Source organism: Chinchilla lanigera, unplaced genomic scaffold (assembly GCF_000276665.1).
Source record: "Chinchilla lanigera isolate Chin_1 unplaced genomic scaffold, ChiLan1.0 scaffold00023, whole genome shotgun sequence".
Lineage (NCBI taxonomy): Eukaryota > Metazoa > Chordata > Mammalia > Rodentia > Chinchillidae > Chinchilla > Chinchilla lanigera.
The window spans coordinates 12,767,380-12,775,730 of record NW_004955424.1 but is presented as its reverse complement, the minus strand read 5'-3'; the positions used below and the strand labels follow the sequence as shown (position 1 = coordinate 12,775,730).

The 8,351-nt window shown below is 38.5% G+C and overlaps 1 pseudogene; it reads left to right on the top strand.

Annotated features, from left to right (window-relative positions):
- The first annotated feature begins 5,519 nt into the window (after nucleotides 1–5,519).
- Nucleotides 5,520–8,351, top strand: part of LOC102023496 — a 39,897-nt pseudogene continuing 37,065 nt past the window's right edge.

Here is an 8,351-nt window from a genome sequence, read left to right as displayed (position 1 = left end):
AATGTTCAGTGAAATAAATCCAACACACATTTAAATATTGCAATGATTTTGCTTATATGAGAAACCTGAAATATAAATAAAGAGCCAAATAAAAGATAATAGGAAGAAGGGAGATCTTCCTCAAATGGGAAGAGGAAGAAGGGGTACAAGGTGTTGTGGGGGAGAGAAGGGAAAGGAGATAAAAAGAAAATTTAAGAAAAACATGGAAATAGAGCTTTTGCAGATGGGAAAGGGAGCAAGAGTTGGAGGGATCAGGGAGAGATGAGAGGGAAAATGGGACCAAAAAGGCAGAATTAAGATGGGTTATGTACATGTAGAAACTCCACTCTGGTAAATGTAATCACTACGTACTACAAACAGGTACTAATGAAAGAATAGACAGAATATCCATATACGTTTATACAGCCATAAAATGGTACAGAGATATAATTTTCCTGAAAGGGTACACCCAAACTTTTAACAGTTAGCAGCAGCCAGAAGATAGATTGAAAGGAAAGGGACTGAGTAGGAAGAAAGTAATTTTTAATTATGTATCATTTTCACTTTTGGAGTTAGTTTCCTTGTGCATGTATTGCTTTTTTAATAAAAATATTTATTATTAAATAAATTTACATTTAAAAAATAAGCCAGTAGTGAGGAGAATGGGTTACAAGTCCTGGTTTGCAGGAATGGAGCAAGTTGCTAAACCTGTCTGTTTCTGGGTAATCCCTGGCTGTCCTCGTTTTATTCTATTACTCATGCTTAAACAATTTCAGGCAGATGCAGGAAAGATGGAGCCTTTCATATGTCTAAAGGTCTCTTGAAATATATGACAGAGGTCCCATCAGGCACTCATTTTAGCAACGGCCAAAAGCTTTTCATCCATCACAGGAAAGTGATTAATGTGTAGACCAAACATGTATAGTAGTGGACTTAATTCCACTACTTTTAGGACTTTGTTGTTTTGTTTTGTTTTGTTTTGTTTTGTTTTGTTTTGTTTTGTTTTGTTTTGTTTCAGCCACTGCAGAGGCCAGATGCCCAACATCTTACCTACAAGGGTGTGTGAGTCCCAAGAGACTGATACAAAAAAAAAAAAAAAAAGATGCAGTAAAGATAGACACCTAATGTTAAAAATGCCCTCCAAATAAAAAGGTCAGGTAAGTGTGAAATGACCAGAAAGCGCTAGACTAAGACTTGGAGTCCCTTTGATTCAATTCCAGCATTAGTAGTTAGCAGCCAACTGTATCAGAATCTGCAGATACAGGACCTTTAGTCTGTATTTTGAAAAGAGGCTCCTCACTGGAGCCATTGATAATAGGAATCATTAGAATAAAATACAGATTTCTCCACTCAATGCTTAAGGCTCTTCACAATTTTTCTCCAAGGTAATTTTCCAGGGACAATATGCAAAGGAAGCATTCCATATACACCAACCACATTAAATCCTTAAAATACTCCTTTTATAGTAGGTATCATGTGTCCTACTCTATGGATAAGAAGTCTGAAATATTAGGTAGTACCCCTACATCCCATAGCTAGTAAATAATGAAGCTGGTATTCAAACCATGTCCACTTGATTCAAAGGCCCATTCCTAACCAATAACCCAGGAATGGTGAACCTTTTAGAGACAAGTGCCCAAACTGCAACCCAGAACTCACTTATTGCAAAGTGCCAACACTGTAATTAAACCCAAATAAATACTGAGGTTTTAGTTTAGAATAAAACAATTCATACATTAACATCTTTTGTCTTAAAAGAAAAATAAACAGCACATGTGCCATAGGTTCACCACCATGGATAGCCTGTGCTTTCGGTCCCACCCATTCCTTCCACTGCCGGGAGTTATTGTGTGAGTTTAAGCAAATCATTCTGCCTCTGCATCTATATCATTTCTGAGGCCCCTTCCAAATCACCTTGGTGATCTCGTCACAAAGTGGCATTCCCTTAATTACTCAAATGAACTTTGTTTTCTCTTCGGCATCCGTAGTTATACATCACTATCCTCACAGCTCCTTCCTGCCACATCTAGATTGTTGTTCCAACAAGTGATTCTTCAACTCTCCTTTGAAGTCTAGGGCATCAGAGATGCTGTGGCCATGTGCAAATATTCATATTCCTCAGAAATTTTACCACTTGGCTCTTTTATCCTTCTCACCCCACTCTCTGCCATTATCCTGAGTTTCTTCAACATCATCATGGAAAACCCATCTAACACCCTGTCCTCACAGATCCCTATTGTTCCAGCCAGGTCCTCCTGCAACATTTGTCATGTATCCTTGGCCTCACCTTCTACCTGAATATTCCATAAACACAACAGCACTGAAAAAAAGTCTATAAACAGCAAAGCTGTGAAGCTGTTATCTCTCTCTCTCTTCATGTCTAGTTTTTATGACCTACATTTTAATCTCAATCTTCATCCCTAATTTCAGTGAGCACTTTTAATCAGTTATTACTTTTCCCCTTCTATCTTGGACTTTCTTCTACCCCATACTCCAATGAAAAGAGATCTAACTATTAATCATCAGGTGAAAGTGAGAAAGTCACATGGCTTCCCAAAGCTGCAGTTTCCTCATATATAAAATGGAGCTTATCACCTATACCTAAGGCAGTTGAAAGAAATAATTGGATGGGAGGGAGCCTCAGTTGTAGAGCACATGCTTAGCATGTCAAGGTTCTGGGTTCAATCCATACCACCAAAGAAAAATAAGAAGGGAAGAAAGAGAGGGGGAGAGAGAGAGGGGATGAATATAAAGAGCTTCACACTAGCTGCTAGCTGCGTGTATTCCCAAGAGTCACGAATTTGACTAAACCTAATTCTTTAATTCTCTAGCTTCCTTTAACAACACTGTCTTTTATCATACCCACACTATTAACCTCTCCCTTTCTACTGTAGTGCTGGAAAGACTGCAACCATGACAACCAGTACCATAACACATCTGTATCACCTAACATCATTTGGGCCCTTTGGGACATTCAATCATCCATTGACTTATATTCCTATTTACAGTATCCTTTCAAAATCCTTTCTTCTCTACCTAAGACCCCAGCTCAGCTCTCCACTTTCCTCATTCTTATGAAATACCTTTGCCTCCCACTTCATTGACAGGCCTACCATCCATCGTTAAATCCTCATCCTCTTCTCCCACTACCATCTCATCATCCAACTCCTTCTTATCTCCTATGTGAGAGGAATGGGGGTCCAAATCACTTTCCAAAGTCAGCTTCTCTAAAAGAATCTCTTTGCAACAGTTCTTGCAATTATCTCTCTTCCTTCTGACATATTCTTCCTTCCTTCCTTCCTTCCTTCCTCCCTCCCTTCCTCCCTCCCTTCCTTTAATAACATTTCTCCTCCCTCACCTTCTGAAGCACTTAACTCTTCTGATTCTATGCCTACTAGCCTTGCACCTTAATGTTCTTCACCATGTTTTTTAGTCTGCCTATGGACTTGGTTTTCTGCTTAACCTCCCATTCTAGCCATTTTAGTCCTCCCTGAATGATATCACCTAATTCCAGAGGACCCAAAATAACCTCTCCTTTTGACTCCTAAAGCTCTCATTTAAACTTCAGACCCAAGTTTCTGACTGCTTTCTGGACACTGCTTCTTAATATCCAGCTATTACTTCAAACTAAATATTCTAAACAAAGTTGTAAAATCATAATAAAATTAGCTCTTAGTCCTTCTCAGCTTTCCTCTGACAAATAACATCACCACTATCATTATTTATTCAACTGATATAATTCTGTATAATTCCATCCCATTCCTATACAGAGCCAGGAACACCCAAGACAAACAACTGCACCCAAGCTGACGCATGGACTGGTTGATGTGAGCTAACATGGTAGAGGCAGGAATCAGCCTTGAGGAGTTCACCCTCTGAGCTCTATTCAGAGCCCTGTTCAGAAGGCAAAGCTAGAAATATGTCATCTTTGCTTCTAAGTCTAATCATCCTGAGTACTATTCAAAATGGACTCTCACTTGGACTCTCACTCTTTCCCTTACTGATTCCTTACTTCTTCTGTAATTCTTCCCCACTGTAGACTTCTACCATAAGCCAGCCTTCTTTAACATTTTCCAAGAATGTTGCGGCCACCTCTACCTTACGTGAGCTTTGGCCTCCCTTCAAGGACACCATGAGCCCAGTGTGGTGGCACATGCCTGGAATTCCAGCACTCAGGAGGCTGAGGCAAGAGGATCACCATAAGTACCAGGCCAGCCTGGGCTACACAATTTAGCTCAAGGCCAGTCTAGACTACATAGTGAGTCCCAGTCTAAAAAAAAAAAAAGCAATGACAGCAAAAAAAAGTGTTCCTTTTAGCCTTCCTGAGATAAAGTTGATGGTTCTGTTCTTCCACCATTATCCTCAATGCCTGGCCTTGGTCCTCCCACTTCACAGTCCCACAAATCCCAACTGCAGATCAATTACCCTTCGCTACACCTATGCACTTAAATTGCTAACTGGTGCTGGATGGCCTCCAAAGTACCAGTCTCTGAAGAAGCCTGTGTGCCCCCCGACTCCCACTCCTTGTACCTGACTTTAGTAAGTGCTCACTAATCTGCTCAAATCCCTCCACTTTGTATCATGCGCATGCATACACAGACAGACACAGACACACACACACACGTGCACGCAGGGAAGTTTGCCTCATTCCTCTTCATTTAAAAAGACAACATTAGATGAGAATAACTTTGTTCCAGTACTATTGCTATGTTATAAGTCGCCCAAACTTAGCAACGTAAAACAACAACCATTTTACTGTTTCTGCACATTATTTGAGTCAGTGTGTTGGTATATTCAAAGATTTGTGTAACAATCACCACAATCAATTTTATAATATTTCCATCACCCCAAGAGATATCTCACACTTGTTAACAATTCCTGTTTCATCTCAACTTACCAGGTCTAGGTACCCACTAGGTAGTTTACTTTCTGGCTGTACAGATTTGGCTATTTTGAACATTTCATATGAATGGAATGATACAATATGTAATCTTTAATGTCTAGCTTCTGGTTTTGTTGTGTTGGTTTGTTTATTTGTTTGCTTGTTTGTTTTGAGGTCCTGGGGACTGAACTCAGGACCTCACACAAGCTACACGAGCGCTGTACCTCTGAGCTACATCCCCAGGCCTCATGTCTATTTCTTTCTTCATGGTTTTTGTATTCGAGTCTAAAGCACGTTCTAACAAGACTAAGTTTCCCACATAGTAAGGATCAGGAGATCTCATCCTGACTGCAGAACTATCCCTGATTTGATTATATCAAATTTTAAAAACTTCTACACAGCAAAGAAAACAACCAAGAGAGTGAAGAGAGAACCTACAGAACATGAAAAAATTTTGCCAGCTATTCCTCGAGCAGGAGTCTAACCTCCATAGTAAGGATCAGGAGATCTCATCCTGACTGCAGAACTATCCCTGATTACAGAATCTTAGGTTGTGTCTCCCACTTCATCATTCCAGACCATCCCAGAAGACCTATAAGATTCCATTTGAGAAATTACTAGCAGTTCTTGGAAAGAAAAGAAGGAAGATTGTGGTTGGAATAAAAACAGGGTTGAATGAGTTCCAGAAAGCAGAGTTCTCAAACTCATGAACAGCAATCTGTAGGAGAAGACAACTTCAAAAGCAACATGCAGAGAAGTAAGATGAGAGGGACCTCCTCAGGAAAAAAGACTGCTGGTCCACAGCCGAAGAATCTTGAGCCAGCGCTACCAGGAAGATGGTGGGGGTGGCTCTGGGGAGAATCCTCCTTCAGAATCTGTGAGGAAAACAAAAAAGAACAAACAGAAGACTCCTGGGAATAGAGATGATCACAGTACCAGTGAAGCACCCCAGCCCCCTCCGATGAAAAATAGAATAGAAGTTAAAGTGAAGATTCCTGAAGAATTAAAACCATGGCTTGTTAAGGACTGGGACTTACTGACCAGGCAGAAGTAGCTCTTTCAACTTCCTGCTAAAAAAAAAAAAAAAATGTGTACAATTTTTTATGTTCTGATTGATTTTGCATGCTTGTGTCTGGTGGTCTGAACAACTGATTTAAAGGCAACAATATGTAATGGAATTACAGTGGTGAACTCCTACCATCTTGTCTAGTGAAACTGTATTATCTCTAATGTTTTATCAAAGAATTATTTTCTTATTCTCTTTAATGGTTTGAGCAATCTTTCATTCTTACATCTGGTAATCTGAGCAATGTAGTTGAGGATAGCGATATGTAACATAACAACCACTGTTGATTTGTATTATTTAGTCTTGAGACCCTGTATCACTTTGAATGTTCTTGCTTTGATTTATGTTCGTGATAGTGGTATGCTGCTACTGTTCTATTTTTTTGTTTGTTTGTTTCTCATTTACTACTCTCTTTAATGTAAAAAAAATTTTTTTAAATGTAGATGCCATTCTGGAAGAGCATGCAAATTGTAAGAAATTGCAGGGAAATGTTGATAATAAGAGATATGCAGTTAATGAAGTTGTGGCAGCAATAAAAAAGTATTTCAATATGATGTTAGGCACTCAGCTGCTCTACAAATTTGAGAGGCCCCAATATGCTGAAATCCTCTTGGCTTACCCTAATACGCCAATGTCCCAGGTTTATGGAGCACCACACCTATTGAGATTATTTGTAAGAATAAGAGCAATGTGAACTCATACACCCCTTGATGAGAAGACACTTGCATTATTGTTGGGATATTTGCATAATGTCCTAAAGTATCTGGCAAAGAATTCTGCATCACTGTACTGCCAGCGATTGCAAAGTCACCTCGCTGACTACCATCACAAAGTCCCGTGGGGGTCTGTTGACCACTCACTGTCAATGTCGGGTATCTGTAAATACTTTTTGTTCTTAGTCTTTTACTTGTATAATTGATGTTCTTTAAAACTGTCAATGTATAGCAGGGCTTATGTTTCAATTTGTTTTCTGTTCTGCTTTAAACAGAAAACAAAAGGAGTATAAACTCCTTTCCTCATTTCAAAATTGCTACCAGTATAGCAGTAATTAGACAAAGAAAAAACATTCAGTAGACTATTTTATTGTCTAGTTGATAACATTGCTTAAATGCTGGTGTGTCTATACTGTTGACACTACACAATTTTCTAATGTGTGTTAAATGCTATGTGATAAAATGTCCTGATTCCCAGTTCCAAAGGTTCAACGTAATGTATATACCCAAAAACCCATGCATTTGTGCCTTTTTTTTTTTTGATTGAAGTAAAACATTCCACCCTCTGCAAATCCACCTATGTTGTTCCTTAGACATTTTATGGTTCAAAATGTTGGTCTGTTTCATGGTTTTGCTCAAATTGTTGAAGGATGGTGGTTGTTTCATGGTTTTTGTATTCGAGTCTAAAGCACGTTCTAACATGATAGAGGCAATGCATTATTGTGTAGACACAGTCTTCTGACAAAGTTGATATTTTAGGAATTGTATTTCAGATCTTAAATAAAATTTGTTTCTAAATTTCAAGGCAAGAAAAAAATCAAGTTTATTTCATCAGTGCTAACACAGTAAATGGGAAGCCATTGCAAGTATTTTATAAGAGGAGTGACATAATTAGAACCTCAGTGACAATAAGTGTACAGGATGTGCAGAGGAACAATTTGGAGATAGGGAGACATATCAAAGAGTTGTTAAGGTCTAAGCCAGAGAAGTAGCAATGAGAATAAAAAGAAATGAATCAATACAAAAAATATTATAAAGGAGGAATTGGGAGGATTGACTGGATATCAGGGTAAGCATTACTTTAGAGGCTGGAACTAAAGTGACTGGGAGAGTAGTGCTGCTATCAAGAAAAAAATAGATTTAATCTTTGACAAAGGTGCCAAAAACACACATTGGAGGAAAGATAACCTCTCTAATAAATGGTTCTGGGAAAATTAGATATCTACATGCAGGAGACTGAGTCTAGACCCATATATCTCAACATGTACTAAATTAAATTCAAAAGTAATCAAAGTTCTAATTATCAAAACAGAAACACTTAATTTACTGAAAGATAAAACAAATAAAACTCTTAAAGACAGTTGCAGACAAGGACTTTCTGATTGTTTGTTTATTTGCTTGCTTTGTGCAGATATGGTTTTTTGATACAAGGTCATGCTATATAGTTCAGGCTGGCCTTGAACTCAATATGTAGTCTAGGCTGGCCTCAAACTTGTAGCAATCCTCCTGCCTCAGCCTCCCAACCACTGAGATAACAGGAATGCACTACCATACAGCAAGGACTTTCTGAACTGAACTAAGTAGCCCAAAAAATAATACTGAGAACCTATAAATGGGATTATATCAAATTTTAAAAACTTCTACACAGCAAAGAAAACAACCAAGAGAGTGAAGAGAGAACCTACAGAACATGAAAAAATTTTGCCAGCTA